Source organism: Lissotriton helveticus, chromosome 10 (assembly GCF_964261635.1).
Source record: "Lissotriton helveticus chromosome 10, aLisHel1.1, whole genome shotgun sequence".
Classification (NCBI taxonomy): Eukaryota; Metazoa; Chordata; class Amphibia; order Caudata; family Salamandridae; genus Lissotriton; species Lissotriton helveticus.
The window spans coordinates 590515017-590541542 of NC_136071.1; the positions used below are offsets into that span (position 1 = coordinate 590515017).

The following is a 26526-nucleotide window of genomic DNA, read 5'->3' on the forward strand; positions in this document are numbered from 1 at the left end:
AGTTGATCCCATCATTTGTTGTGAGGCTCTCCTGCCACCTTTTGGGCAGAGAAGGCACTGTCCCTGCAAAAACACAGGCAGACATGTTCAACAGGGCTTCCTGGTTATGTGGGAGGAGCAGAATGCCATTGGTCCCCCCTTGCAAATTCTAATTTACATAAGGAAGACAGAGAGGTAGCTGGGAGTAGGCACTGCACACGGGCATTGCACTCTCTCTTATGATTTGCAGCCAATTCTAGATTGAGGCAGGAGGAAAGGAGGTGACTCGCCCAACAATGGCTATACTGAGAAGTCAGCCACTCTGGGTCTCCCAGGTGAGTGTTTCAGGCCTGTGAGCCACTCATATAAATCTCGCCTGATCGAGCCTGATCGAGCGCTGAGCGAGCGCGTTTGAATCCAAATATCAAACCCCTCTTTCTCAGGCGCAGGAAATGGTGGGCCCTTCATTGCTTCTGGTGTGGAAGTCTATGGGGCAAGGGTCCAGGACTTGCAGAGGAGAACAATTGCCAGAAAGTGCTTGCTGTTCTCATCTGTGCCTTTTTTCTGCTCACTGGCTGATAGGAGATTGGCTGCCCCCTTTCTTGCTAGAGTGAAAAAACAACAACTTGAGAGAAAACATGACGTTGTGAGGCTCACTTAGAGGGAGACTAGCCAAATAGCCCTGCTTTTTTCTGAAAGACGCTTCAGAAATTGTTCAAAATGTCTCCTGGCCACTCAGGCTCGTTGGTCTAGGGGTATGATTCTGGCTTTGGGTGCGAGAGGTCCCGGGTTCAAATCCCGGACGAGCCCATGCTGTGGACATTTTCAGGATGCTTGTAATATAGGAGCATTTATTCTTTTCAATGCTATAAGACGCTGTGTATGTCGAGAAAGTTCCTTACCCTGCACGCTATTTTCCACTTGTGGCGGGATAAAGGAGTGCAGGACTTCTTTGCAACTGCTTTTCTGGGCCAGACCAGCATGGTAGGAACATTACATGCATAGTGTTTTTCTAGTGTAATTTCAGGATATGATTTCAAAATCGCCTCTTGGAATAAAAGTGGTCCTCATTCCTGTCTTCCAAAGAAATAGAGACCGGGTAAGGAGAGCCCAACTTTGAGCTTCAAGGACATTGGCCCTTAGTCTGTGCATTCCAGCCCAATACATGCCAACAAGATTCCTGAGTTAGTGTCTGTTTCTGTAGTGTAGTGGTTATCATGTTCGCCTTACACGCGAAAGGTCCCTGGTTCGAGACCGGGCAGAAACAGCGGTTTGCTGTTTTTAACAGTGTTTGCCTTTACTGGCTGACTTTATAGGAAAGCTGAGATAATAGAGGCTGTCTATCCCTCACCAACCTGACGTAGTGTGCTCCAGGGATCTCAGTGACAGCTCGAAAAGAGAAGTGACGATAGCTTGCGCCATTCGCTTGCTCGCCCTTTGCTCTGAAGGGTGGGCCTACTTCATGAAAGCAAGGAATGAGAGCAGAAATGCTTTTCTTGTCCTCACCACAAGCAGACACTTAGAGAAAACAAACTGTCTGAAGGACAGAGGCTTTTTAATTTCTTGTTTGATGACGGCCATGGAAAAGACAGCAATCATATTGCAGAAGAGAGCAACATGTGCAGTTGCTTGCTTTGGGTGAAGCATTCACTGACTAGCTGCCACTAACACCTGGAGCCGTGTCAGAGGTGACTCTTGCGTGGCTCGTTGGTCTAGGGGTATGATTCTCGCTTAGGGTGCGAGAGGTCCCGGGTTCAAATCCCGGACGAGCCCTTTTTAGAGCTAAACATACAAATCGTACTAAAAATGCACTATGCCTGACTATTTCTAGTAATACTCGGTGCATTGTTGCGCAACATATTCCTAACCTCAGAAGAAAAATGGATCACCGTGCTTTTTCTGCCTACCTGCTTAGTCTCAGTGTGTCCCAGGTGATGCTTTCCCAAGCTGTACTCGCAGACATTTAGGCATCAGATATTTGTCTGTCGATGCCTGCACAAGTAAATTTTGAATACGTCTAATTGCAAGCATGTTGGATGATATCTCTGAGGTTTTCACACTTGTTCTGCACATTCTGAGCCGCTGCTGATACAGCAGAATAGAAGTAGGGTGAAGCCTTGAGAGGAACTTTGCTTTAACAGTAGCAAGCAGCAAGGTCGTTTCTGTAGTGTAGTGGTCATCACGTTCGCCTAACACGCGAAAGGTCCCCGGTTCGAGACCGGGCAGAAACACTGAGCATTGGCTGCTTTTATGTGCACACTCTAAAACCTTATTATCTGAATGCAAGTTTAAGAAGAGGTGGTCTTTGAACACAGTGAGCCGTGGGAAACTTTCTTTACCTTTGCAAGACGAAACAAAGTTATCTGCATCCATCATCTGGGGGTCGTTCTTGTGCCTATTTTTATTTTGTTTAAGCTATGTTGTATTGTTGGGGCCTTTACACCTGTGACATTGCTGTGAAGGTTGTAAGTGGAAACATTGGCAGGTGCAGATAGAAGAGTTAGACCTAAGCCCCCCCTCATGAGCCGTCAGGATGGCCGAGTGGTCTAAGGCGCCAGACTCAAGAGAGCTTGATCTTCAGTGTAGCTGAGCCTTCTGGTCTCCTCATGGAGGCGTGGGTTCAAATCCCACTTCTGACAGGTCCCTTTTACACCCGTATATCTTCCTGTTTTTTGCAGTGCGTTCCCGGCAAACACCACAATCTTTGCAGGAACCTGTAGCATGTGAAGAGAAATCCACCAACAATCAGGCTGGGCCCTTAATCACAATTCCATGGATTTCTGGAAATGACACCTCAGGCACACCTTCCATTAAATTTGCACTCCATCACAGTAACTGCCATGCTGGGTTTCTAACTGAGCAGTTGATCCCATCATTTGTTGTGAGGCTCTCCTGCCACCTTTTGGGCAGAGAAGGCACTGTCCCTGCAAAAACACAGGCAGACATGTTCAACAGGGCTTCCTGGTTATGTGGGAGGAGCAGAATGCCATTGGTCCCCCCTTGCAAATTCTAATTTACATAAGGAAGACAGAGAGGTAGCTGGGAGTAGGCACTGCACACGGGCATTGCACTCTCTCTTATGATTTGCAGCCAATTCTAGATTGAGGCAGGAGGAAAGGAGGTGACTCGCCCAACAATGGCTATACTGAGAAGTCAGCCACTCTGGGTCTCCCAGGTGAGTGTTTCAGGCCTGTGAGCCACTCATATAAATCTCGCCTGATCGAGCCTGATCGAGCGCTGAGCGAGCGCGTTTGAATCCAAATATCAAACCCCTCTTTCTCAGGCGCAGGAAATGGTGGGCCCTTCATTGCTTCTGGTGTGGAAGTCTATGGGGCAAGGGTCCAGGACTTGCAGAGGAGAACAATTGCCAGAAAGTGCTTGCTGTTCTCATCTGTGCCTTTTTTCTGCTCACTGGCTGATAGGAGATTGGCTGCCCCCTTTCTTGCTAGAGTGAAAAAACAACAACTTGAGAGAAAACATGACGTTGTGAGGCTCACTTAGAGGGAGACTAGCCAAATAGCCCTCCTTTTTTCTGAAAGACGCTTCAGAAATTGTTCAAAATGTCTCCTGGCCACTCAGGCTCGTTGGTCTAGGGGTATGATTCTGGCTTTGGGTGCGAGAGGTCCCGGGTTCAAATCCCGGACGAGCCCATGCTGTGGACATTTTCAGGATGCTTGTAATATAGGAGCATTTATTCTTTTCAATGCTATAAGACGCTGTGTATGTCGAGAAAGTTCCTTACCCTGCACGCTATTTTCCACTTGTGGCGGGATAAAGGAGTGCAGGACTTCTTTGCAACTGCTTTTCTGGGCCAGACCAGCATGGTAGGAACATTACATGCATAGTGTTTTTCTAGTGTAATTTCAGGATATGATTTCAAAATCGCCTCTTGGAATAAAAGTGGTCCTCATTCCTGTCTTCCAAAGAAATAGAGACCGGGTAAGGAGAGCCCAACTTTGAGCTTCAAGGACATTGGCCCTTAGTCTGTGCATTCCAGCCCAATACATGCCAACAAGATTCCTGAGTTAGTGTCTGTTTCTGTAGTGTAGTGGTTATCACGTTCGCCTTACACGCGAAAGGTCCCTGGTTCGAGACCGGGCAGAAACAGCGGTTTGCTGTTTTTAACAGTGTTTGCCTTTACTGGCTGACTTTATAGGAAAGCTGAGATAATAGAGGCTGTCTATCCCTCACCAACCTGACGTAGTGTGCTCCAGGGATCTCAGTGACAGCTCGAAAAGAGAAGTGACGATAGCTTGCGCCATTCGCTTGCTCGCCCTTTGCTCTGAAGGGTGGGCCTACTTCATGAAAGCAAGGAATGAGAGCAGAAATGCTTTTCTTGTCCTCACCACAAGCAGACACTTAGAGAAAACAAACTGTCTGAAGGACAGAGGCTTTTTAATTTCTTGTTTGATGACGGCCATGGAAAAGACAGCAATCATATTGCAGAAGAGAGCAACATGTGCAGTTGCTTGCTTTGGGTGAAGCATTCACTGACTAGCTGCCACTAACACCTGGAGCCGTGTCAGAGGTGACTCTTGCGTGGCTCGTTGGTCTAGGGGTATGATTCTCGCTTAGGGTGCGAGAGGTCCCGGGTTCAAATCCCGGACGAGCCCTTTTTAGAGCTAAACATACAAATCGTACTAAAAATGCACTATGCCTGACTATTTCTAGTAATACTCGGTGCATTGTTGCGCAACATATTCCTAACCTCAGAAGAAAAATGGATCACCGTGCTTTTTCTGCCTACCTGCTTAGTCTCAGTGTGTCCCAGGTGATGCTTTCCCAAGCTGTACTCGCAGACATTTAGGCATCAGATATTTGTCTGTCGATGCCTGCACAAGTAAATTTTGAATACGTCTAATTGCAAGCATGTTGGATGATATCTCTGAGGTTTTCACACTTGTTCTGCACATTCTGAGCCGCTGCTGATACAGCAGAATAGAAGTAGGGTGAAGCCTTGAGAGGAACTTTGCTTTAACAGTAGCAAGCAGCAAGGTCGTTTCTGTAGTGTAGTGGTCATCACGTTCGCCTAACACGCGAAAGGTCCCCGGTTCGAGACCGGGCAGAAACACTGAGCATTGGCTGCTTTTATGTGCACACTCTAAAACCTTATTATCTGAATGCAAGTTTAAGAAGAGGTGGTCTTTGAACACAGTGAGCCGTGGGAAACTTTCTTTACCTTTGCAAGACGAAACAAAGTTATCTGCATCCATCATCTGGGGGTCGTTCTTGTGCCTATTTTTATTTTGTTTAAGCTATGTTGTATTGTTGGGGCCTTTACACCTGTGACATTGCTGTGAAGGTTGTAAGTGGAAACATTGGCAGGTGCAGATAGAAGAGTTAGACCTAAGCCCCCCCTCATGAGCCGTCGGGATGGCCGAGTGGTCTAAGGCGCCAGACTCAAGAGAGCTTGATCTTCAGTGTAGCTGAGCCTTCTGGTCTCCTCATGGAGGCGTGGGTTCAAATCCCACTTCTGACAGGTCCCTTTTACACCCGTATATCTTCCTGTTTTTTGCAGTGCGTTCCCGGCAAACACCACAATCTTTGCAGGAACCTGTAGCATGTGAAGAGAAATCCACCAACAATCAGGCTGGGCCCTTAATCACAATTCCATGGATTTCTGGAAATGACACCTCAGGCACACCTTCCATTAAATTTGCACTCCATCACAGTAACTGCCATGCTGGGTTTCTAACTGAGCAGTTGATCCCATCATTTGTTGTGAGGCTCTCCTGCCACCTTTTGGGCAGAGAAGGCACTGTCCCTGCAAAAACACAGGCAGACATGTTCAACAGGGCTTCCTGGTTATGTGGGAGGAGCAGAATGCCATTGGTCCCCCCTTGCAAATTCTAATTTACATAAGGAAGACAGAGAGGTAGCTGGGAGTAGGCACTGCACACGGGCATTGCACTCTCTCTTATGATTTGCAGCCAATTCTAGATTGAGGCAGGAGGAAAGGAGGTGACTCGCCCAACAATGGCTATACTGAGAAGTCAGCCACTCTGGGTCTCCCAGGTGAGTGTTTCAGGCCTGTGAACCACTCATATAAATCTCGCCTGATCGAGCCTGAGCGAGCGCTGAGCGAGCGCGTTTGAATCCAAATATCAAACCCCTCTTTCTCAGGCGCAGGAAATGGTGGGCCCTTCATTGCTTCTGGTGTGGAAGTCTATGGGGCAAGGGTCCAGGACTTGCAGAGGAGAACAATTGCCAGAAAGTGCTTGCTGTTCTCATCTGTGCCTTTTTTCTGCTCACTGGCTGATAGGAGATTGGCTGCCCCCTTTCTTGCTAGAGTGAAAAAACAACAACTTGAGAGAAAACATGACGTTGTGAGGCTCACTTAGAGGGAGACTAGCCAAATAGCCCTGCTTTTTTTCTGAAAGACGCTTCAGAAATTGTTCAAAATGTCTCCTGGCCACTCAGGCTCGTTGGTCTAGGGGTATGATTCTCGCTTCGGGTGCGAGAGGTCCCGGGTTCAAGTCCCGGACGAGCCCATGCTGTGGACATTTTCAGGATGCTTGTAATATAGGAGCATTTCTTCTTTTCAATGCTATAAGACGCTGTGTATGTCGAGAAAGTTCCTTACCCTGCACGCTATTTTCCACTTGTGGCGGGATAAAGGAGTGCAGGACTTCTTTGCAACTGCTTTTCTGGGCCAGACCAGCATGGTAGGAACATTACATGCATAGTGTTTTTCTAGTGTAATTTCAGGATATGGTTTCAAAATCGCCTCTTGGAATAAAAGTGGTCCTCATTCCTGTCTTCCAAAGAAATAGAGACCGGGTAAGGAGAGCCCAACTTTGAGCTTCAAGGACATTGGCCCTTAGTCTGTGCATTCCAGCCCAATACATGCCAACAAGATTCCTGAGTTAGTGTCTGTTTCTGTAGTGTAGTGGTTATCACGTTCGCCTTACACGCGAAAGGTCCCTGGTTCGAGACCGGGCAGAAACAGCGGTTTGCTGTTTTTAACAGTGTTTGCCTTTACTGGCTGACTTTATAGGAAAGCTGAGATAATAGAGGCTGTCTATCCCTCACCAACCTGACGTAGTGTGCTCCAGGGATCTCAGTGACAGCTCGAAAAGAGAAGTGACGATAGCTTGCGCCATTCGCTTGCTCGCCCTTTGCTCTGAAGGGTGGGCCTACTTCATGAAAGCAAGGAATGAGAGCAGAAATGCTTTTCTTGTCCTCACCACAAGCAGACACTTAGAGAAAACAAACTGTCTGAAGGACAGAGGCTTTTTAATTTCTTGTTTGATGACGGCCATGGAAAAGACAGCAATCATATTGCAGAAGAGAGCAACATGTGCAGTTGCTTGCTTTGGGTGAAGCATTCACTGACTAGCTGCCACTAACCCCTGGAGCCGTGTCAGAGGTGACTCTTGCGTGGCTCGTTGGTCTAGGGGTATGATTCTCGCTTAGGGTGCGAGAGGTCCCGGGTTCAAATCCCAGACAAGCCCTTTTTAGAGCTAAACATACAAATCGTACTAAAAATGCACTATGCCTGACTATTTCTAGTAATACTCGGTGCATTGTTGCGCAACATATTCCTAACCTCAGAAGAAAAATGGATCACCGTGCTTTTTCTGCCTACCTGCTTAGTCTCAGTGTGTCCCAGGTGATGCTTTCCCAAGCTGTACTCGCAGACATTTAGGCATCAGATATTTGTCTGTCGATGCCTGCACAAGTAAATTTTGAATACGTCTAATTGCAAGCATGTTGGATGATATCTCTGAGGTTTTCACACTTGTTCTGCACATTCTGAGCCGCTGCTGATACAGCAGAATAGAAGTAGGGTGAAGCCTTGAGAGGAACTTTGCTTTAACAGTAGCAAGCAGCAAGGTCGTTTCTGTAGTGTAGTGGTCATCACGTTCGCCTAACACGCGAAAGGTCCCCGGTTCGAGACCGGGCAGAAACACTGAGCGTTGGCTGCTTTTATGTGCACACTCTAAAACCTTATTATCTGAATGCAAGTTTAAGAAGAGGTGGTCTTTGAACACAGTGAGCCGTGGGAAACTTTCTTTACCTTTGCAAGACGAAACAAAGTTATCTGCATCCATCATCTGGGGGTCGTTCTTGTGCCTATTTTTATTTTGTTTAAGCTATGTTGTATTGTTGGGGCCTTTACACCTGTGACATTGCTGTGAAGGTTGTAAGTGGAAACATTGGCAGGTGCAGATAGAAGAGTTAGACCTAAGCCCCCCTCATGAGCAGTCAGGATGGCCGAGTGGTCTAAGGCGCCAGACTCAAGAGAGCTTGATCTTCAGTGTAGCTGAGCCTTCTGGTCTCCTCATGGAGGCGTGGGTTCAAATCCCACTTCTGACAGGTCCCTTTTACACCCGTAAATCTTCCTGTTTTTTGCAGTGCGTTCCCGGCAAACACCACAATCTTTGCAGGAACCTGTAGCATGTGAAGAGAAATCCACCAACAATCAGGCTGGGCCCTCAATCACAATTCCATGGATTTCTGGAAATGACACCTCAGGCACACCTTCCATTAAATTTGCACTCCATCACAGTAACTGCCATGCTGGGTTTCTAACTAAGCAGTTGATCCCATCATTTGTTGTGAGGCTCTCCTGCCACCTTTTGGGCAGAGAAGGCACTGTCCCTGCAAAAACACAGGCAGACATGTTCAACAGGGCTTCCTGGTTATGTGGGAGGAGCAGAATGCCATTGGTCCCCCCTTGCAAATTCTAATTTACATAAGGAAGACAGAGAGGTAGCTGGGAGTAGGCACTGCACACGGGCATTGCACTCTCTCTTATGATTTGCAGCCAATTCTAGATTGAGGCAGGAGGAAAGGAGGTGACTCGCCCAACAATGGCTATACTGAGAAGTCAGCCACTCTGGGTCTCCCAGGTGAGTGTTTCAGGCCTGTGAGCCACTCATATAAATCTCGCCTGATTGAGCCTGATCGAGCGCTGAGCGAGCGCGTTTGAATCCAAATATCAAACCCCTCTTTCTCAGGCGCAGGAAATGGTGGGCCCTTCATTGCTTCTGGTGTGGAAGTCTATGGGGCAAGGGTCCAGGACTTGCAGAGGAGAACAATTGCCAGAAAGTGCTTGCTGTTCTCATCTGTGCCTTTTTTCTGCTCACTGGCTGATAGGAGATTGGCTGCCCCCTTTCTTGCTAGAGTGAAAAAACAACAACTTGAGAGAAAACATGACGTTTTGAGGCTCACTTAGAGGGAGACTAGCCAAATAGCCCTGCTTTTTTTCTGAAAGACGCTTCAGAAATTGTTCAAAATGTCTCCTGGCCACTCAGGCTCGTTGGTCTAGGGGTATGATTCTCGCTTCGGGTGCGAGAGGTCCCGGGTTCAAATCCCGGACGAGCCCATGCTGTGGACATTTTCAGGATGCTTGTAATATAGGAGCATTTCTTCTTTTCAATGCTATAAGACGCTGTGTATGTCGAGAAAGTTCCTTACCCTGCACGCTATTTTCCACTTGTGGCGGGATAAAGGAGTGCAGGACTTCTTTGCAACTGCTTTTCTGGGCCAGACCAGCATGGTAGGAACATTACATGCATAGTGTTTTTCTAGTGTAATTTCAGGATATGGTTTCAAAATCGCCTCTTGGAATAAAAGTGGTCCTCATTCCTGTCTTCCAAAGAAATAGAGACCGGGTAAGGAGAGCCCAACTTTGAGCTTCAAGGACATTGGCCCTTAGTCTGTGCATTCCAGCCCAATACATGCCAACAAGATTCCTGAGTTAGTGTCTGTTTCTGTAGTGTAGTGGTTATCACGTTCGCCTTACACGCGAAAGGTCCCTGGTTCGAGACCGGGCAGAAACAGCGTTTTGCTGTTTTTAACAGTGTTTGCCTTTACTGGCTGACTTTATAGGAAAGCTGAGATAATAGAGGCTGTCTATCCCTCACCAACCTGACGTAGTGTGCTCCAGGGATCTCAGTGACAGCTCGAAAAGAGAAGTGACGATAGCTTGCGCCATTCGCTTGCTCGCCCTTTGCTCTGAAGGGTGGGCCTACTTCATGAAAGCAAGGAATGAGAGCAGAAATGCTTTTCTTGTCCTCACCGCAAGCAGACACTTAGAGAAAACAAACTGTCTGAAGGACAGAGGCTTTTTAATTTCTTGTTTGATGACGGCCATGGAAAAGACAGCAATCATATTGCAGAAGAGAGCAACATGTGCAGTTGCTTGCTTTGGGTGAAGCATTCACCGACTAGCTGCCACTAACCCCTGGAGCCGTGTCAGAGGTGACTCTTGCGTGGCTCGTTGGTCTAGGGGTATGATTCTCGCTTAGGGTGCGAGAGGTCCCGGGTTCAAATCCCGGACGAGCCCTTTTTAGAGCTAAACATACAAATCGTACTAAAAATGCACTATGCCTGACTATTTCTAGTAATACTCGGTGCATTGTTGCGCAACATATTCCTAACCTCAGAAGAAAAACGGATCACCGTGCTTTTTCTGCCTACCTGCTTAGTCTCAGTGTGTCCCAGGTGATGCTTTCCCAAGCTGTACTCGCAGACATTTAGGCATCAGATATTTGTCTGTCGATGCCTGCACAAGTAAATTTTGAATACGTCTAATTGCAAGCATGTTGGATGATATCTCTGAGGTTTTCACACTTGTTCTGCACATTCTGAGCCGCTGCTGATACAGCAGAATAGAAGTAGGATGAAGCCTTGAGAGGAACTTTGCTTTAACAGTAGCAAGCAGCAAGGTCGTTTCTGTAGTGTAGTGGTCATCACGTTCGCCTAACACGCGAAAGGTCCCCGGTTCGAGACCGGGCAGAAACACTGAGCGTTGGCTGCTTTTATGTGCACACTCTAAAACCTTATTATCTGAATGCAAGTTTAAGAAGAGGTGGTCTTTGAACACAGTGAGCCGTGGGAAACTTTCTTTACCTTTGCAAGACGAAACAAAGTTATCTGCATCCATCATCTGGGGGTCGTTCTTGTGCCTATTTTTATTTTGTTTAAGCTATGTTGTATTGTTGGGGCCTTTACACCTGTGACATTGCTGTGAAGGTTGTAAGTGGAAACATTGGCAGGTGCAGATAGAAGAGTTAGACCTAAGCCCCCCTAATGAGCCGTCAGGATGGCCGAGTGGTCTAAGGCGCCAGACTCAAGAGAGCTTGATCTTCAGTGTAGCTGAGCCTTCTGGTCTCCTCATGGAGGCATGGGTTCAAATCCCACTTCTGACAGGTCCCTTTTACACCCGTAAATCTTCCTGTTTTTTGCAGTGCGTTCCCGGCAAACACCACAATCTTTGCAGGAACCTGTAGCATGTGAAGAGAAATCCACCAACAATCAGGCTGGGCCCTCAATCACAATTCCATGGATTTCTGGAAATGACACCTCAGGCACACCTTCCATTAAATTTGCACTCCATCACAGTAACTGCCATGCTGGGTTTCTAACTAAGCAGTTGATCCCATCATTTGTTGTGAGGCTCTCCTGCCACCTTTTGGGCAGAGAAGGCACTGTCCCTGCAAAAACACAGGCAGACATGTTCAACAGGGCTTCCTGGTTATGTGGGAGGAGCAGAATGCCATTGGTCCCCCCTTGCAAATTCTAATTTACATAAGGAAGACAGAGAGGTAGCTGGGAGTAGGCACTGCACACGGGCATTGCACTCTCTCTTATGATTTGCAGCCAATTCTAGATTGAGGCAGGAGGAAAGGAGGTGACTCGCCCAACAATGGCTATACTGAGAAGTCAGCCACTCTGGGTCTCCCAGGTGAGTGTTTCAGGCCTGTGAGCCACTCATATAAATCTCGCCTGATCGAGCCTGATCGAGCGCTGAGCGAGCGCGTTTGAATCCAAATATCAAACCCCTCTTTCTCAGGCGCAGGAAATGGTGGGCCCTTCATTGCTTCTGGTGTGGAAGTCTATGGGGCAAGGGTCCAGGACTTGCAGAGGAGAACAATTGCCAGAAAGTGCTTGCTGTTCTCATCTGTGCCTTTTTTCTGCTCACTGGCTGATAGGAGATTGGCTGCCCCCTTTCTTGCTAGAGTGAAAAAACAACAACTTGAGAGAAAACATGACGTTGTGAGGCTCACTTAGAGGGAGACTAGCCAAATAGCCCTGCTTTTTTCTGAAAGACGCTTCAGAAATTGTTCAAAATGTCTCCTGGCCACTCAGGCTCGTTGGTCTAGGGGTATGATTCTGGCTTTGGGTGCGAGAGGTCCCGGGTTCAAATCCCGGACGAGCCCATGCTGTGGACATTTTCAGGATGCTTGTAATATAGGAGCATTTATTCTTTTCAATGCTATAAGACGCTGTGTATGTCGAGAAAGTTCCTTACCCTGCACGCTATTTTCCACTTGTGGCGGGATAAAGGAGTGCAGGACTTCTTTGCAACTGCTTTTCTGGGCCAGACCAGCATGGTAGGAACATTACATGCATAGTGTTTTTCTAGTGTAATTTCAGGATATGATTTCAAAATCGCCTCTTGGAATAAAAGTGGTCCTCATTCCTGTCTTCCAAAGAAATAGAGACCGGGTAAGGAGAGCCCAACTTTGAGCTTCAAGGACATTGGCCCTTAGTCTGTGCATTCCAGCCCAATACATGCCAACAAGATTCCTGAGTTAGTGTCTGTTTCTGTAGTGTAGTGGTTATCACGTTCGCCTTACACGCGAAAGGTCCCTGGTTCGAGACCGGGCAGAAACAGCGGTTTGCTGTTTTTAACAGTGTTTGCCTTTACTGGCTGACTTTATAGGAAAGCTGAGATAATAGAGGCTGTCTATCCCTCACCAACCTGACGTAGTGTGCTCCAGGGATCTCAGTGACAGCTCGAAAAGAGAAGTGACGATAGCTTGCGCCATTCGCTTGCTCGCCCTTTGCTCTGAAGGGTGGGCCTACTTCATGAAAGCAAGGAATGAGAGCAGAAATGCTTTTCTTGTCCTCACCACAAGCAGACACTTAGAGAAAACAAACTGTCTGAAGGACAGAGGCTTTTTAATTTCTTGTTTGATGACGGCCATGGAAAAGACAGCAATCATATTGCAGAAGAGAGCAACATGTGCAGTTGCTTGCTTTGGGTGAAGCATTCACTGACTAGCTGCCACTAACACCTGGAGCCGTGTCAGAGGTGACTCTTGCGTGGCTCGTTGGTCTAGGGGTATGATTCTCGCTTAGGGTGCGAGAGGTCCCGGGTTCAAATCCCGGACGAGCCCTTTTTAGAGCTAAACATACAAATCGTACTAAAAATGCACTATGCCTGACTATTTCTAGTAATACTCGGTGCATTGTTGCGCAACATATTCCTAACCTCAGAAGAAAAATGGATCACCGTGCTTTTTCTGCCTACCTGCTTAGTCTCAGTGTGTCCCAGGTGATGCTTTCCCAAGCTGTACTCGCAGACATTTAGGCATCAGATATTTGTCTGTCGATGCCTGCACAAGTAAATTTTGAATACGTCTAATTGCAAGCATGTTGGATGATATCTCTGAGGTTTTCACACTTGTTCTGCACATTCTGAGCCGCTGCTGATACAGCAGAATAGAAGTAGGGTGAAGCCTTGAGAGGAACTTTGCTTTAACAGTAGCAAGCAGCAAGGTCGTTTCTGTAGTGTAGTGGTCATCACGTTCGCCTAACACGCGAAAGGTCCCCGGTTCGAGACCGGGCAGAAACACTGAGCATTGGCTGCTTTTATGTGCACACTCTAAAACCTTATTATCTGAATGCAAGTTTAAGAAGAGGTGGTCTTTGAACACAGTGAGCCGTGGGAAACTTTCTTTACCTTTGCAAGACGAAACAAAGTTATCTGCATCCATCATCTGGGGGTCGTTCTTGTGCCTATTTTTATTTTGTTTAAGCTATGTTGTATTGTTGGGGCCTTTACACCTGTGACATTGCTGTGAAGGTTGTAAGTGGAAACATTGGCAGGTGCAGATAGAAGAGTTAGACCTAAGCCCCCCTCATGAGCCGTCAGGATGGCCGAGTGGTCTAAGGCGCCAGACTCAAGAGAGCTTGATCTTCAGTGTAGCTGAGCCTTCTGGTCTCCTCATGGAGGCGTGGGTTCAAATCCCACTTCTGACAGGTCCCTTTTACACCCGTAAATCTTCCTGTTTTTTGCAGTGCGTTCCCGGCAAACACCACAATCTTTGCAGGAACCTGTAGCATGTGAAGAGAAATCCACCAACAATCAGGCTGGGCCCTCAATCACAATTCCATGGATTTCTGGAAATGACACCTCAGGCACACCTTCCATTAAATTTGCACTCCATCACAGTAACTGCCATGCTGGGTTTCTAACTAAGCAGTTGATCCCATCATTTGTTGTGAGGCTCTCCTGCCACCTTTTGGGCAGAGAAGGCACTGTCCCTGCAAAAACACAGGCAGACATGTTCAACAGGGCTTCCTGGTTATGTGGGAGGAGCAGAATGCCATTGGTCCCCCCTTGCAAATTCTAATTTACATAAGGAAGACAGAGAGGTAGCTGGGAGTAGGCACTGCACACGGGCATTGCACTCTCTCTTATGATTTGCAGCCAATTCTAGATTGAGGCAGGAGGAAAGGAGGTGACTCGCCCAACAATGGCTATACTGAGAAGTCAGCCACTCTGGGTCTCCCAGGTGAGTGTTTCAGGCCTGTGAGCCACTCATATAAATCTCGCCTGATCGAGCCTGATCGAGCGCGTTTGAATCCAAATATCAAACCCCTCTTTCTCAGGCGCAGGAAATGGTGGGCCCTTCATTGCTTCTGGTGTGGAAGTCTATGGGGCAAGGGTCCAGGACTTGCAGAGGAGAACAATTGCCAGAAAGTGCTTGCTGTTCTCATCTGTGCCTTTTTTCTGCTCACTGGCTGATAGGAGATTGGCTGCCCCCTTTCTTGCTAGAGTGAAAAAACAACAACTTGAGAGAAAACATGACGTTGTGAGGCTCACTTAGAGGGAGACTAGCCAAATAGCCCTGCTTTTTTCTGAAAGACGCTTCAGAAATTGTTCAAAATGTCTCCTGGCCACTCAGGCTCGTTGGTCTAGGGGTATGATTCTGGCTTTGGGTGCGAGAGGTCCCGGGTTCAAATCCCGGACGAGCCCATGCTGTGGACATTTTCAGGATGCTTGTAATATAGGAGCATTTCTTCTTTTCAATGCTATAAGCCGCTGTGTATGTCGAGAAAGTTCCTTACCCTGCACGCTATTTTCCACTTGTGGCGTGATAAAGGAGTGCAGGACTTCTTTGCAACTGCTTTTCTGGGCCAGACCAGCATGGTAGGAACATTACATGCATAGTGTTTTTCTAGTGTAATTTCAGGATATGGTTTCAAAATCGCCTCTTGGAATAAAAGTGGTCCTCATTCCTGTCTTCCAAAAAAATAGAGACCGGGTAAGGAGAGCCCAACTTTGAGCTACAAGGACATTGGCCCTTAGTCTGTGCATTCCAGCCCAATACATGCCAACAAGATTCCTGAGTTAGTGTCTGTTTCTGTAGTGTAGTGATTATCACGTTCGCCTTACATGCGAAAGGTCCCTGGTTCGAGACCGGGCAGAAACAGCGGTTTGCTGTTTTTAACAGTGTTTACCTTTACTGGCTGACTTTATAGGAAAGCTGAGATAATAGAGGCTGTCTATCCCTCACCAACCTGACGTAGTGTGCTCCAGGGATCTCAGTGACAGCTCGAAAAGAGAAGTGACGATAGCTTGCGCCATTCGCTTGCTCGCCCTTTGCTCTGAAGGGTGGGCCTACTTCATGAAAGCAAGGAATGAGAGCAGAAATGCTTTTCTTGTCCTCACCACAAGCAGACACTTAGAGAAAACAAACTGTCTGAAGGACAGAGGCTTTTTAATTTCTTGTTTGATGACGGCCATGGAAAAGACAGCAATCATATTGCAGAAGAGAGCAACATGTGCAGTTGCTTGCTTTGGGTGAAGCATTCACCGACTAGCTGCCACTAACCCCTGGAGCCGTGTCAGAGGTGACTCTTGCGTGGCTCGTTGGTCTAGGGGTATGATTCTCGCTTAGGGTGCGAGAGGTCCCGGGTTCAAATCCCGGACGAGCCCTTTTTAGAGCTAAACATACAAATCGTACTAAAAATGCACTATGCCTGACTATTTCTAGTAATACTCGGTGCATTGTTGCGCAACATATTCCTAACCTCAGAAGAAAAATGGATCACCGTGCTTTTTCTGCCTACCTGCTTAGTCTCAGTGTGTCCCAGGTGATGCTTTCCCAAGCTGTACTCGCAGACATTTAGGCATCAGATATTTGTCTGTCGATGCCTGCACAAGTAAATTTTGAATACGTCTAATTGCAAGCATGTTGGATGATATCTCTGAGGTTTTCACACTTGTTCTGCACATTCTGAGCCGCTGCTGATACAGCAGAATAGAAGTAGGATGAAGCCTTGAGAGGAACTTTGCTTTAACAGTAGCAAGCAGCAAGGTCGTTTCTGTAGTGTAGTGGTCATCACGTTCGCCTAACACGCGAAAGGTCCCCGGTTCGAGACCGGGCAGAAACACTGAGCGTTGGCTGCTTTTATGTGCACACTCTAAAACCTTATTATCTGAATGCAAGTTTAAGAAGAGGTGGTCTTTGAACACAGTGAGCCGTGGGAAACTTTCTTTACCTTTGCAAGACGAAACAAAGTTATCTGCATCCATCATCTGGGGGTCGTTCTTGTGCCTATTTTTATTTTGTTTAAGCTATGTTGTATTGTTGGGGCCTTTACACCTGTGACATTGCTGTGAAGGTTGTAAGTGGAAACATTGGCAGGTGCAGATAGAAGAGTTAGACCTAAGCCCCCCTCATGAGCCGTCAGGATGGCCGAGTGGTCTAAGGCGCCAGACTCAAGAGAGCTTGATCTTCAGTGTAGCTGAGCCTTCTGGTCTCCTCATGGAGGCGTGGGTTCAAATCCCACTTCTGACAAGTCCCTTTTACACCCGTAAATCTTCCTGTTTTTTGCAGTGCGTTCCCGGCAAACACCACAATCTTTGCAGGAACCTGTAGCATGTGAAGAGAAATCCACCAACAATCAGGCTGGGCCCTCAATCACAATTCCATGGATTTCTGGAAATGACACCTCAGGCACACCTTCCATTAAATTTGCACTCCATCACAGTAACTGCCATGCTGGGTTTCTAACTAAGCAGTTGATCCCATCATTTGTTGTGAGGCTCTCCTGCCACCTTTTGGGCAGAGAAGGCACTGTCCCTGCAAAAACACAGGCAGACATGTTCAACAGGGCTTCCTGGTTATGTGGGAGGAGCAGAATGCCATTGGTCCCCCCTTGCAAATTCTAATTTACATAAGGAAGACAGAGAGGTAGCTGGGAGTAGGCACTGCACACGGGCATTGCACTCTCTCTTATGATTTGCAGCCAATTCTAGATTGAGGCAGGAGGAAAGGAGGTGACTCGCCCAACAATGGCTATACTGAGAAGTCAGCCACTCTGGGTCTCCCAGGTGAGTGTTTCAGGCCTGTGAGCCACTCATATAAATCTCGCCTGATCGAGCCTGATCGAGCGCGTTTGAATCCAAATATCAAACCCCTCTTTCTCAGGCGCAGGAAATGGTGGGCCCTTCATTGCTTCTGGTGTGGAAGTCTATGGGGCAAGGGTCCAGGACTTGCAGAGGAGAACAATTGCCAGAAAGTGCTTGCTGTTCTCATCTGTGCCTTTTTTCTGCTCACTGGCTGATAGGAGATTGGCTGCCCCCTTTCTTGCTAGAGTGAAAAAACAACAACTTGAGAGAAAACATGACGTTGTGAGGCTCACTTAGAGGGAGACTAGCCAAATAGCCCTGCTTTTTTCTGAAAGACGCTTCAGAAATTGTTCAAAATGTCTCCTGGCCACTCAGGCTCGTTGGTCTAGGGGTATGATTCTGGCTTTGGGTGCGAGAGGTCCCGGGTTCAAATCCCGGACGAGCCCATGCTGTGGACATTTTCAGGATGCTTGTAATATAGGAGCATTTCTTCTTTTCAATGCTATAAGCCGCTGTGTATGTCGAGAAAGTTCCTTACCCTGCACGCTATTTTCCACTTGTGGCGTGATAAAGGAGTGCAGGACTTCTTTGCAACTGCTTTTCTGGGCCAGACCAGCATGGTAGGAACATTACATGCATAGTGTTTTTCTAGTGTAATTTCAGGATATGGTTTCAAAATCGCCTCTTGGAATAAAAGTGGTCCTCATTCCTGTCTTCCAAAAAAATAGAGACCGGGTAAGGAGAGCCCAACTTTGAGCTACAAGGACATTGGCCCTTAGTCTGTGCATTCCAGCCCAATACATGCCAACAAGATTCCTGAGTTAGTGTCTGTTTCTGTAGTGTAGTGATTATCACGTTCGCCTTACATGCGAAAGGTCCCTGGTTCGAGACCGGGCAGAAACAGCGGTTTGCTGTTTTTAACAGTGTTTACCTTTACTGGCTGACTTTATAGGAAAGCTGAGATAATAGAGGCTGTCTATCCCTCACCAACCTGACGTAGTGTGCTCCAGGGATCTCAGTGACAGCTCGAAAAGAGAAGTGACGATAGCTTGCGCCATTCGCTTGCTCGCCCTTTGCTCTGAAGGGTGGGCCTACTTCATGAAAGCAAGGAATGAGAGCAGAAATGCTTTTCTTGTCCTCACCACAAGCAGACACTTAGAGAAAACAAACTGTCTGAAGGACAGAGGCTTTTTAATTTCTTGTTTGATGACGGCCATGGAAAAGACAGCAATCATATTGCAGAAGAGAGCAACATGTGCAGTTGCTTGCTTTGGGTGAAGCATTCACCGACTAGCTGCCACTAACCCCTGGAGCCGTGTCAGAGGTGACTCTTGCGTGGCTCGTTGGTCTAGGGGTATGATTCTCGCTTAGGGTGCGAGAGGTCCCGGGTTCAAATCCCGGACGAGCCCTTTTTAGAGCTAAACATACAAATCGTACTAAAAATGCACTATGCCTGACTATTTCTAGTAATACTCGGTGCATTGTTGCGCAACATATTCCTAACCTCAGAAGAAAAATGGATCACCGTGCTTTTTCTGCCTACCTGCTTAGTCTCAGTGTGTCCCAGGTGATGCTTTCCCAAGCTGTACTCGCAGACATTTAGGCATCAGATATTTGTCTGTCGATGCCTGCACAAGTAAATTTTGAATACGTCTAATTGCAAGCATGTTGGATGATATCTCTGAGGTTTTCACACTTGTTCTGCACATTCTGAGCCGCTGCTGATACAGCAGAATAGAAGTAGGATGAAGCCTTGAGAGGAACTTTGCTTTAACAGTAGCAAGCAGCAAGGTCGTTTCTGTAGTGTAGTGGTCATCACGTTCGCCTAACACGCGAAAGGTCCCCGGTTCGAGACCGGGCAGAAACACTGAGCGTTGGCTGCTTTTATGTGCACACTCTAAAACCTTATTATCTGAATGCAAGTTTAAGAAGAGGTGGTCTTTGAACACAGTGAGCCGTGGGAAACTTTCTTTACCTTTGCAAGACGAAACAAAGTTATCTGCATCCATCATCTGGGGGTCGTTCTTGTGCCTATTTTTATTTTGTTTAAGCTATGTTGTATTGTTGGGGCCTTTACACCTGTGACATTGCTGTGAAGGTTGTAAGTGGAAACATTGGCAGGTGCAGATAGAAGAGTTAGACCTAAGCCCCCCTCATGAGCCGTCAGGATGGCCGAGTGGTCTAAGGCGCCAGACTCAAGAGAGCTTGATCTTCAGTGTAGCTGAGCCTTCTGGTCTCCTCATGGAGGCGTGGGTTCAAATCCCACTTCTGACAAGTCCCTTTTACACCCGTAAATCTTCCTGTTTTTTGCAGTGCGTTCCCGGCAAACACCACAATCTTTGCAGGAACCTGTAGCATGTGAAGAGAAATCCACCAACAATCAGGCTGGGCCCTCAATCACAATTCCATGGATTTCTGGAAATGACACCTCAGGCACACCTTCCATTAAATTTGCACTCCATCACAGTAACTGCCATGCTGGGTTTCTAACTAAGCAGTTGATCCCATCATTTGTTGTGAGGCTCTCCTGCCACCTTTTGGGCAGAGAAGGCACTGTCCCTGCAAAAACACAGGCAGACATGTTCAACAGGGCTTCCTGGTTATGTGGGAGGAGCAGAATGCCATTGGTCCCCCCTTGCAAATTCTAATTTACATAAGGAAGACAGAGAGGTAGCTGGGAGTAGGCACTGCACACGGGCATTGCACTCTCTCTTATGATTTGCAGCCAATTCTAGATTGAGGCAGGAGGAAAGGAGGTGACTCGCCCAACAATGGCTATACTGAGAAGTCAGCCACTCTGGGTCTCCCAGGTGAGTGTTTCAGGCCTGTGAGCCACTCATATAAATCTCGCCTGATCGAGCCTGATCGAGCGCGTTTGAATCCAAATATCAAACCCCTCTTTCTCAGGCGCAGGAAATGGTGGGCCCTTCATTGCTTCTGGTGTGGAAGTCTATGGGGCAAGGGTCCAGGACTTGCAGAGGAGAACAATTGCCAGAAAGTGCTTGCTGTTCTCATCTGTGCCTTTTTTCTGCTCACTGGCTGATAGGAGATTGGCTGCCCCCTTTCTTGCTAGAGTGAAAAAACAACAACTTGAGAGAAAACATGACGTTGTGAGGCTCACTTAGAGGGAGACTAGCCAAATAGCCCTGCTTTTTTCTGAAAGACGCTTCAGAAATTGTTCAAAATGTCTCCTGGCCACTCAGGCTCGTTGGTCTAGGGGTATGATTCTGGCTTTGGGTGCGAGAGGTCCCGGGTTCAAATCCCGGACGAGCCCATGCTGTGGACATTTTCAGGATGCTTGTAATATAGGAGCATTTCTTCTTTTCAATGCTATAAGACGCTGTGTATGTCGAGAAAGTTCCTTACCCTGCACGCTATTTTCCACTTGTGGCGTGATAAAGGAGTGCAGGACTTCTTTGCAACTGCTTTTCTGGGCCAGACCAGCATGGTAGGAACATTACATGCATAGTGTTTTTCTAGTGTAATTTCAGGATATGGTTTCAAAATCGCCTCTTGGAATAAAAGTGGTCCTCATTCCTGTCTTCCAAAAAAATAGAGACCGGGTAAGGAGAGCCCAACTTTGAGCTACAAGGACATTGGCCCTTAGTCTGTGCATTCCAGCCCAATACATGCCAACAAGATTCCTGAGGTAGTGTCTGTTTCTGTAGTGTAGTGGTTATCACGTTCGCCTTACACGCGAAAGGTCCCTGGTTCGAGACCGGGCAGAAACAGCGGTTTGCTGTTTTTAACAGTGTTTACCTTTACTGGCTGACTTTATAGGAAAGCTGAGATAATAGAGGCTGTCTATCCCTCACCAACCTGACGTAGTGTGCTCCAGGGATCTCAGTGACAGCTCGAAAAGAGAAGTGACGATAGCTTGCGCCATTCGCTTGCTCGCCCTTTGCTCTGAAGGGTGGGCCTACTTCATGAAAGCAAGGAATGAGAGCAGAAATGCTTTTCTTGTCCTCACCACAAGCAGACACTTAGAGAAAACAAACTGTCTGAAGGACAGAGGCTTTTTAATTTCTTGTTTGATGACGGCCATGGAAAAGACAGCAATCATATTGCAGAAGAGAGCAACATGTGCAGTTGCTTGCTTTGGGTGAAGCATTCACCGACTAGCTGCCACTAACCCCTGGAGCCGTGTCAGAGGTGACTCTTGCGTGGCTCGTTGGTCTAGGGGTATGATTCTCGCTTAGGGTGCGAGAGGTCCCGGGTTCAAATCCCGGACGAGCCCTTTTTAGAGCTAAACATACAAATCGTACTAAAAATGCACTATGCCTGACTATTTCTAGTAATACTCGGTGCATTGTTGCGCAACATATTCCTAACCTCAGAAGAAAAATGGATCACCGTGCTTTTTCTGCCTACCTGCTTAGTCTCAGTGTGTCCCAGGTGATGCTTTCCCAAGCTGTACTCGCAGACATTTAGGCATCAGATATTTGTCTGTCGATGCCTGCACAAGTAAATTTTGAATACGTCTAATTGCAAGCATGTTGGATGATATCTCTGAGGTTTTCACACTTGTTCTGCACATTCTGAGCCGCTGCTGATACAGCAGAATAGAAGTAGGATGAAGCCTTGAGAGGAACTTTGCTTTAACAGTAGCAAGCAGCAAGGTCGTTTCTGTAGTGTAGTGGTCATCACGTTCGCCTAACACGCGAAAGGTCCCCGGTTCGAGACCGGGCAGAAACACTGAGCGTTGGCTGCTTTTATGTGCACACTCTAAAACCTTATTATCTGAATGCAAGTTTAAGAAGAGGTGGTCTTTGAACACAGTGAGCCGTGGGAAACTTTCTTTACCTTTGCAAGACGAAACAAAGTTATCTGCATCCATCATCTGGGGGTCGTTCTTGTGCCTATTTTTATTTTGTTTAAGCTATGTTGTATTGTTGGGGCCTTTACACCTGTGACATTGCTGTGAAGGTTGTAAGTGGAAACATTGGCAGGTGCAGATAGAAGAGTTAGACCTAAGCCCCCCTCATGAGCCGTCAGGATGGCCGAGTGGTCTAAGGCGCCAGACTCAAGAGAGCTTGATCTTCAGTGTAGCTGAGCCTTCTGGTCTCCTCATGGAGGCGTGGGTTCAAATCCCACTTCTGACAGGTCCCTTTTACACCCGTAAATCTTCCTGTTTTTTGCAGTGCGTTCCCGGCAAACACCACAATCTTTGCAGGAACCTGTAGCATGTGAAGAGAAATCCACCAACAATCAGGCTGGGCCCTCAATCACAATTCCATGGATTTCTGGAAATGACACCTCAGGCACACCTTCCATTAAATTTGCACTCCATCACAGTAACTGCCATGCTGGGTTTCTAACTAAGCAGTTGATCCCATCATTTGTTGTGAGGCTCTCCTGCCACCTTTTGGGCAGAGAAGGCACTGTCCCTGCAAAAACACAGGCAGACATGTTCAACAGGGCTTCCTGGTTATGTGGGAGGAGCAGAATGCCATTGGTCCCCCCTTGCAAATTCTAATTTACATAAGGAAGACAGAGAGGTAGCTGGGAGTAGGCACTGCACACGGGCATTGCACTCTCTCTTATGATTTGCAGCCAATTCTAGATTGAGGCAGGAGGAAAGGAGGTGACTCGCCCAACAATGGCTATACTGAGAAGTCAGCCACTCTGGGTCTCCCAGGTGAGTGTTTCAGGCCTGTGAGCCACTCATATAAATCTCGCCTGATCGAGCCTGATCGAGCGCGTTTGAATCCAAATATCAAACCCCTCTTTCTCAGGCGCAGGAAATGGTGGGCCCTTCATTGCTTCTGGTGTGGAAGTCTATGGGGCAAGGGTCCAGGACTTGCAGAGGAGAACAATTGCCAGAAAGTGCTTGCTGTTCTCATCTGTGCCTTTTTTCTGCTCACTGGCTGATAGGAGATTGGCTGCCCCCTTTCTTGCTAGAGTGAAAAAACAACAACTTGAGAGAAAACATGACGTTGTGAGGCTCACTTAGAGGGAGACTAGCCAAATAGCCCTGCTTTTTTCTGAAAGACGCTTCAGAAATTGTTCAAAATGTCTCCTGGCCACTCAGGCTCGTTGGTCTAGGGGTATGATTCTGGCTTTGGGTGCGAGAGGTCCCGGGTTCAAATCCCGGACGAGCCCATGCTGTGGACATTTTCAGGATGCTTGTAATATAGGAGCATTTCTTCTTTTCAATGCTATAAGCCGCTGTGTATGTCGAGAAAGTTCCTTACCCTGCACGCTATTTTCCACTTGTGGCGTGATAAAGGAGTGCAGGACTTCTTTGCAACTGCTTTTCTGGGCCAGACCAGCATGGTAGGAACATTACATGCATAGTGTTTTTCTAGTGTAATTTCAGGATATGGTTTCAAAATCGCCTCTTGGAATAAAAGTGGTCCTCATTCCTGTCTTCCAAAAAAATAGAGACCGGGTAAGGAGAGCCCAACTTTGAGCTACAAGGACATTGGCCCTTAGTCTGTGCATTCCAGCCCAATACATGCCAACAAGATTCCTGAGTTAGTGTCTGTTTCTGTAGTGTAGTGATTATCACGTTCGCCTTACATGCGAAAGGTCCCTGGTTCGAGACCGGGCAGAAACAGCGGTTTGCTGTTTTTAACAGTGTTTACCTTTACTGGCTGACTTTATAGGAAAGCTGAGATAATAGAGGCTGTCTATCCCTCACCAACCTGACGTAGTGTGCTCCAGGGATCTCAGTGACAGCTCGAAAAGAGAAGTGACGATAGCTTGCGCCATTCGCTTGCTCGCCCTTTGCTCTGAAGGGTGGGCCTACTTCATGAAAGCAAGGAATGAGAGCAGAAATGCTTTTCTTGTCCTCACCACAAGCAGACACTTAGAGAAAACAAACTGTCTGAAGGACAGAGGCTTTTTAATTTCTTGTTTGATGACGGCCATGGAAAAGACAGCAATCATATTGCAGAAGAGAGCAACATGTGCAGTTGCTTGCTTTGGGTGAAGCATTCACCGACTAGCTGCCACTAACCCCTGGAGCCGTGTCAGAGGTGACTCTTGCGTGGCTCGTTGGTCTAGGGGTATGATTCTCGCTTAGGGTGCGAGAGGTCCCGGGTTCAAATCCCGGACGAGCCCTTTTTAGAGCTAAACATACAAATCGTACTAAAAATGCACTATGCCTGACTATTTCTAGTAATACTCGGTGCATTGTTGCGCAACATATTCCTAACCTCAGAAGAAAAATGGATCACCGTGCTTTTTCTGCCTACCTGCTTAGTCTCAGTGTGTCCCAGGTGATGCTTTCCCAAGCTGTACACGCAGACATTTAGGCATCAGATATTTGTCTGTCGATGCCTGCACAAGTAAATTTTGAATACGTCTAATTGCAAGCATGTTGGATGATATCTCTGAGGTTTTCACACTTGTTCTGCACATTCTGAGCCGCTGCTGATACAGCAGAATAGAAGTAGGATGAAGCCTTGAGAGGAACTTTGCTTTAACAGTAGCAAGCAGCAAGGTCGTTTCTGTAGTGTAGTGGTCATCACGTTCGCCTAACACGCGAAAGGTCCCCGGTTCGAGACCGGGCAGAAACACTGAGCGTTGGCTGCTTTTATGTGCACACTCTAAAACCTTATTATCTGAATGCAAGTTTAAGAAGAGGTGGTCTTTGAACACAGTGAGCCGTGGGAAACTTTCTTTACCTTTGCAAGACGAAACAAAGTTATCTGCATCCATCATCTGGGGGTCGTTCTTGTGCCTATTTTTATTTTGTTTAAGCTATGTTGTATTGTTGGGGCCTTTACACCTGTGACATTGCTGTGAAGGTTGTAAGTGGAAACATTGGCAGGTGCAGATAGAAGAGTTAGACCTAAGCCCCCCTCATGAGCTGTCAGGATGGCCGAGTGGTCTAAGGCGCCAGACTCAAGAGAGCTTGATCTTCAGTGTAGCTGAGCCTTCTGGTCTCCTCATGGAGGCGTGGGTTCAAATCCCACTTCTGACAAGTCCCTTTTACACCCGTAAATCTTCCTGTTTTTTGCAGTGCGTTCCCGGCAAACACCACAATCTTTGCAGGAACCTGTAGCATGTGAAGAGAAATCCACCAACAATCAGGCTGGGCCCTCAATCACAATTCCATGGATTTCTGGAAATGACACCTCAGGCACACCTTCCATTAAATTTGCACTCCATCACAGTAACTGCCATGCTGGGTTTCTAACTAAGCAGTTGATCCCATCATTTGTTGTGAGGCTCTCCTGCCACCTTTTGGGCAGAGAAGGCACTGTCCCTGCAAAAACACAGGCAGACATGTTCAACAGGGCTTCCTGGTTATGTGGGAGGAGCAGAATGCCATTGGTCCCCCCTTGCAAATTCTAATTTACATAAGGAAGACAGAGAGGTAGCTGGGAGTAGGCACTGCACACGGGCATTGCACTCTCTCTTATGATTTGCAGCCAATTCTAGATTGAGGCAGGAGGAAAGGAGGTGACTCGCCCAACAATGGCTATACTGAGAAGTCAGCCACTCTGGGTCTCCCAGGTGAGTGTTTCAGGCCTGTGAGCCACTCATATAAATCTCGCCTGATCGAGCCTGATCGAGCGCTGAGCGAGCGCGTTTGAATCCAAATATCAAACCCCTCTTTCTCAGGCGCAGGAAATGGTGGGCCCTTCATTGCTTCTGGTGTGGAAGTCTATGGGGCAAGGGTCCAGGACTTGCAGAGGAGAACAATTGCCAGAAAGTGCTTGCTGTTCTCATCTGTGCCTTTTTTCTGCTCACTGGCTGATAGGAGATTGGCTGCCCCCTTTCTTGCTAGAGTGAAAAAACAACAACTTGAGAGAAAACATGACGTTGTGAGGCTCACTTAGAGGGAGACTAGCCAAATAGCCCTGCTTTTTTCTGAAAGACGCTTCAGAAATTGTTCAAAATGTCTCCTGGCCACTCAGGCTCGTTGGTCTAGGGGTATGATTCTGGCTTTGGGTGCGAGAGGTCCCGGGTTCAAATCCCGGACGAGCCCATGCTGTGGACATTTTCAGGATGCTTGTAATATAGGAGCATTTCTTCTTTTCAATGCTATAAGCCGCTGTGTATGTCGAGAAAGTTCCTTACCCTGCACGCTATTTTCCACTTGTGGCGTGATAAAGGAGTGCAGGACTTCTTTGCAACTGCTTTTCTGGGCCAGACCAGCATGGTAGGAACATTACATGCATAGTGTTTTTCTAGTGTAATTTCAGGATATGGTT

At 47.3% G+C, this 26526-nt stretch overlaps 45 non-coding genes across 45 annotated transcripts; all 45 read left to right on the plus strand.

Annotated features, from left to right (window-relative positions):
* Window positions 1-717: 717 nt before the first annotated feature.
* TRNAP-UGG (transfer RNA proline (anticodon UGG)) lies at window positions 718-789 on the plus strand. Its single transcript has one exon. It is a non-coding gene; the product is annotated as a tRNA-Pro (tRNA).
* Window positions 790-1173: 384 nt separating this feature from the next.
* On the plus strand, window positions 1174-1246 carry TRNAV-UAC (transfer RNA valine (anticodon UAC)). The gene has a single exon. It is a non-coding gene; the product is annotated as a tRNA-Val (tRNA).
* Window positions 1247-1680: 434 nt separating this feature from the next.
* TRNAP-AGG (transfer RNA proline (anticodon AGG)) lies at window positions 1681-1752 on the plus strand. The gene has a single exon. It is a non-coding gene; the product is annotated as a tRNA-Pro (tRNA).
* Window positions 1753-2137: 385 nt separating this feature from the next.
* Window positions 2138-2210, plus strand: TRNAV-AAC (transfer RNA valine (anticodon AAC)). Its single transcript has one exon. It is a non-coding gene; the product is annotated as a tRNA-Val (tRNA).
* Window positions 2211-2506: 296 nt separating this feature from the next.
* TRNAL-CAA (transfer RNA leucine (anticodon CAA)) lies at window positions 2507-2618 on the plus strand. The gene is made up of 2 exons: window positions 2507-2544; window positions 2573-2618. It is a non-coding gene; the product is annotated as a tRNA-Leu (tRNA).
* A 939-nt stretch (window positions 2619-3557) lies between these two features.
* Window positions 3558-3629, plus strand: TRNAP-UGG (transfer RNA proline (anticodon UGG)). The gene has a single exon. It is a non-coding gene; the product is annotated as a tRNA-Pro (tRNA).
* A 384-nt stretch (window positions 3630-4013) lies between these two features.
* TRNAV-UAC (transfer RNA valine (anticodon UAC)) lies at window positions 4014-4086 on the plus strand. Its single transcript has one exon. It is a non-coding gene; the product is annotated as a tRNA-Val (tRNA).
* A 434-nt stretch (window positions 4087-4520) lies between these two features.
* On the plus strand, window positions 4521-4592 carry TRNAP-AGG (transfer RNA proline (anticodon AGG)). The gene has a single exon. It is a non-coding gene; the product is annotated as a tRNA-Pro (tRNA).
* A 385-nt stretch (window positions 4593-4977) lies between these two features.
* Window positions 4978-5050, plus strand: TRNAV-AAC (transfer RNA valine (anticodon AAC)). The gene has a single exon. It is a non-coding gene; the product is annotated as a tRNA-Val (tRNA).
* A 296-nt stretch (window positions 5051-5346) lies between these two features.
* On the plus strand, window positions 5347-5458 carry TRNAL-CAA (transfer RNA leucine (anticodon CAA)). The gene is made up of 2 exons: window positions 5347-5384; window positions 5413-5458. It is a non-coding gene; the product is annotated as a tRNA-Leu (tRNA).
* Window positions 5459-6398: 940 nt separating this feature from the next.
* On the plus strand, window positions 6399-6470 carry TRNAP-CGG (transfer RNA proline (anticodon CGG)). The gene has a single exon. It is a non-coding gene; the product is annotated as a tRNA-Pro (tRNA).
* Window positions 6471-6854: 384 nt separating this feature from the next.
* TRNAV-UAC (transfer RNA valine (anticodon UAC)) lies at window positions 6855-6927 on the plus strand. Its single transcript has one exon. It is a non-coding gene; the product is annotated as a tRNA-Val (tRNA).
* An 891-nt stretch (window positions 6928-7818) lies between these two features.
* On the plus strand, window positions 7819-7891 carry TRNAV-AAC (transfer RNA valine (anticodon AAC)). The gene has a single exon. It is a non-coding gene; the product is annotated as a tRNA-Val (tRNA).
* Window positions 7892-8186: 295 nt separating this feature from the next.
* Window positions 8187-8298, plus strand: TRNAL-CAA (transfer RNA leucine (anticodon CAA)). Its single transcript has 2 exons — window positions 8187-8224; window positions 8253-8298. It is a non-coding gene; the product is annotated as a tRNA-Leu (tRNA).
* Window positions 8299-9238: 940 nt separating this feature from the next.
* TRNAP-CGG (transfer RNA proline (anticodon CGG)) lies at window positions 9239-9310 on the plus strand. The gene has a single exon. It is a non-coding gene; the product is annotated as a tRNA-Pro (tRNA).
* Window positions 9311-9694: 384 nt separating this feature from the next.
* On the plus strand, window positions 9695-9767 carry TRNAV-UAC (transfer RNA valine (anticodon UAC)). The gene has a single exon. It is a non-coding gene; the product is annotated as a tRNA-Val (tRNA).
* Window positions 9768-10201: 434 nt separating this feature from the next.
* Window positions 10202-10273, plus strand: TRNAP-AGG (transfer RNA proline (anticodon AGG)). Its single transcript has one exon. It is a non-coding gene; the product is annotated as a tRNA-Pro (tRNA).
* Window positions 10274-10658: 385 nt separating this feature from the next.
* Window positions 10659-10731, plus strand: TRNAV-AAC (transfer RNA valine (anticodon AAC)). Its single transcript has one exon. It is a non-coding gene; the product is annotated as a tRNA-Val (tRNA).
* A 295-nt stretch (window positions 10732-11026) lies between these two features.
* On the plus strand, window positions 11027-11138 carry TRNAL-CAA (transfer RNA leucine (anticodon CAA)). Its single transcript has 2 exons — window positions 11027-11064; window positions 11093-11138. It is a non-coding gene; the product is annotated as a tRNA-Leu (tRNA).
* A 939-nt stretch (window positions 11139-12077) lies between these two features.
* Window positions 12078-12149, plus strand: TRNAP-UGG (transfer RNA proline (anticodon UGG)). The gene has a single exon. It is a non-coding gene; the product is annotated as a tRNA-Pro (tRNA).
* Window positions 12150-12533: 384 nt separating this feature from the next.
* Window positions 12534-12606, plus strand: TRNAV-UAC (transfer RNA valine (anticodon UAC)). The gene has a single exon. It is a non-coding gene; the product is annotated as a tRNA-Val (tRNA).
* A 434-nt stretch (window positions 12607-13040) lies between these two features.
* Window positions 13041-13112, plus strand: TRNAP-AGG (transfer RNA proline (anticodon AGG)). Its single transcript has one exon. It is a non-coding gene; the product is annotated as a tRNA-Pro (tRNA).
* A 385-nt stretch (window positions 13113-13497) lies between these two features.
* On the plus strand, window positions 13498-13570 carry TRNAV-AAC (transfer RNA valine (anticodon AAC)). Its single transcript has one exon. It is a non-coding gene; the product is annotated as a tRNA-Val (tRNA).
* Window positions 13571-13865: 295 nt separating this feature from the next.
* Window positions 13866-13977, plus strand: TRNAL-CAA (transfer RNA leucine (anticodon CAA)). The gene is made up of 2 exons: window positions 13866-13903; window positions 13932-13977. It is a non-coding gene; the product is annotated as a tRNA-Leu (tRNA).
* Window positions 13978-14905: 928 nt separating this feature from the next.
* TRNAP-UGG (transfer RNA proline (anticodon UGG)) lies at window positions 14906-14977 on the plus strand. The gene has a single exon. It is a non-coding gene; the product is annotated as a tRNA-Pro (tRNA).
* Window positions 14978-15361: 384 nt separating this feature from the next.
* Window positions 15362-15434, plus strand: TRNAV-UAC (transfer RNA valine (anticodon UAC)). The gene has a single exon. It is a non-coding gene; the product is annotated as a tRNA-Val (tRNA).
* A 434-nt stretch (window positions 15435-15868) lies between these two features.
* On the plus strand, window positions 15869-15940 carry TRNAP-AGG (transfer RNA proline (anticodon AGG)). Its single transcript has one exon. It is a non-coding gene; the product is annotated as a tRNA-Pro (tRNA).
* A 385-nt stretch (window positions 15941-16325) lies between these two features.
* Window positions 16326-16398, plus strand: TRNAV-AAC (transfer RNA valine (anticodon AAC)). Its single transcript has one exon. It is a non-coding gene; the product is annotated as a tRNA-Val (tRNA).
* Window positions 16399-16693: 295 nt separating this feature from the next.
* Window positions 16694-16805, plus strand: TRNAL-CAA (transfer RNA leucine (anticodon CAA)). The gene is made up of 2 exons: window positions 16694-16731; window positions 16760-16805. It is a non-coding gene; the product is annotated as a tRNA-Leu (tRNA).
* A 928-nt stretch (window positions 16806-17733) lies between these two features.
* On the plus strand, window positions 17734-17805 carry TRNAP-UGG (transfer RNA proline (anticodon UGG)). The gene has a single exon. It is a non-coding gene; the product is annotated as a tRNA-Pro (tRNA).
* A 384-nt stretch (window positions 17806-18189) lies between these two features.
* Window positions 18190-18262, plus strand: TRNAV-UAC (transfer RNA valine (anticodon UAC)). Its single transcript has one exon. It is a non-coding gene; the product is annotated as a tRNA-Val (tRNA).
* Window positions 18263-18696: 434 nt separating this feature from the next.
* On the plus strand, window positions 18697-18768 carry TRNAP-AGG (transfer RNA proline (anticodon AGG)). The gene has a single exon. It is a non-coding gene; the product is annotated as a tRNA-Pro (tRNA).
* A 385-nt stretch (window positions 18769-19153) lies between these two features.
* TRNAV-AAC (transfer RNA valine (anticodon AAC)) lies at window positions 19154-19226 on the plus strand. The gene has a single exon. It is a non-coding gene; the product is annotated as a tRNA-Val (tRNA).
* A 295-nt stretch (window positions 19227-19521) lies between these two features.
* On the plus strand, window positions 19522-19633 carry TRNAL-CAA (transfer RNA leucine (anticodon CAA)). The gene is made up of 2 exons: window positions 19522-19559; window positions 19588-19633. It is a non-coding gene; the product is annotated as a tRNA-Leu (tRNA).
* Window positions 19634-20561: 928 nt separating this feature from the next.
* TRNAP-UGG (transfer RNA proline (anticodon UGG)) lies at window positions 20562-20633 on the plus strand. The gene has a single exon. It is a non-coding gene; the product is annotated as a tRNA-Pro (tRNA).
* A 384-nt stretch (window positions 20634-21017) lies between these two features.
* TRNAV-UAC (transfer RNA valine (anticodon UAC)) lies at window positions 21018-21090 on the plus strand. Its single transcript has one exon. It is a non-coding gene; the product is annotated as a tRNA-Val (tRNA).
* A 434-nt stretch (window positions 21091-21524) lies between these two features.
* On the plus strand, window positions 21525-21596 carry TRNAP-AGG (transfer RNA proline (anticodon AGG)). The gene has a single exon. It is a non-coding gene; the product is annotated as a tRNA-Pro (tRNA).
* Window positions 21597-21981: 385 nt separating this feature from the next.
* TRNAV-AAC (transfer RNA valine (anticodon AAC)) lies at window positions 21982-22054 on the plus strand. The gene has a single exon. It is a non-coding gene; the product is annotated as a tRNA-Val (tRNA).
* Window positions 22055-22349: 295 nt separating this feature from the next.
* On the plus strand, window positions 22350-22461 carry TRNAL-CAA (transfer RNA leucine (anticodon CAA)). Its single transcript has 2 exons — window positions 22350-22387; window positions 22416-22461. It is a non-coding gene; the product is annotated as a tRNA-Leu (tRNA).
* Window positions 22462-23389: 928 nt separating this feature from the next.
* On the plus strand, window positions 23390-23461 carry TRNAP-UGG (transfer RNA proline (anticodon UGG)). Its single transcript has one exon. It is a non-coding gene; the product is annotated as a tRNA-Pro (tRNA).
* A 384-nt stretch (window positions 23462-23845) lies between these two features.
* Window positions 23846-23918, plus strand: TRNAV-UAC (transfer RNA valine (anticodon UAC)). The gene has a single exon. It is a non-coding gene; the product is annotated as a tRNA-Val (tRNA).
* A 434-nt stretch (window positions 23919-24352) lies between these two features.
* Window positions 24353-24424, plus strand: TRNAP-AGG (transfer RNA proline (anticodon AGG)). Its single transcript has one exon. It is a non-coding gene; the product is annotated as a tRNA-Pro (tRNA).
* A 385-nt stretch (window positions 24425-24809) lies between these two features.
* Window positions 24810-24882, plus strand: TRNAV-AAC (transfer RNA valine (anticodon AAC)). The gene has a single exon. It is a non-coding gene; the product is annotated as a tRNA-Val (tRNA).
* A 295-nt stretch (window positions 24883-25177) lies between these two features.
* Window positions 25178-25289, plus strand: TRNAL-CAA (transfer RNA leucine (anticodon CAA)). The gene is made up of 2 exons: window positions 25178-25215; window positions 25244-25289. It is a non-coding gene; the product is annotated as a tRNA-Leu (tRNA).
* Window positions 25290-26228: 939 nt separating this feature from the next.
* On the plus strand, window positions 26229-26300 carry TRNAP-UGG (transfer RNA proline (anticodon UGG)). Its single transcript has one exon. It is a non-coding gene; the product is annotated as a tRNA-Pro (tRNA).
* The last annotated feature ends 226 nt before the right edge of the window (window positions 26301-26526 follow it).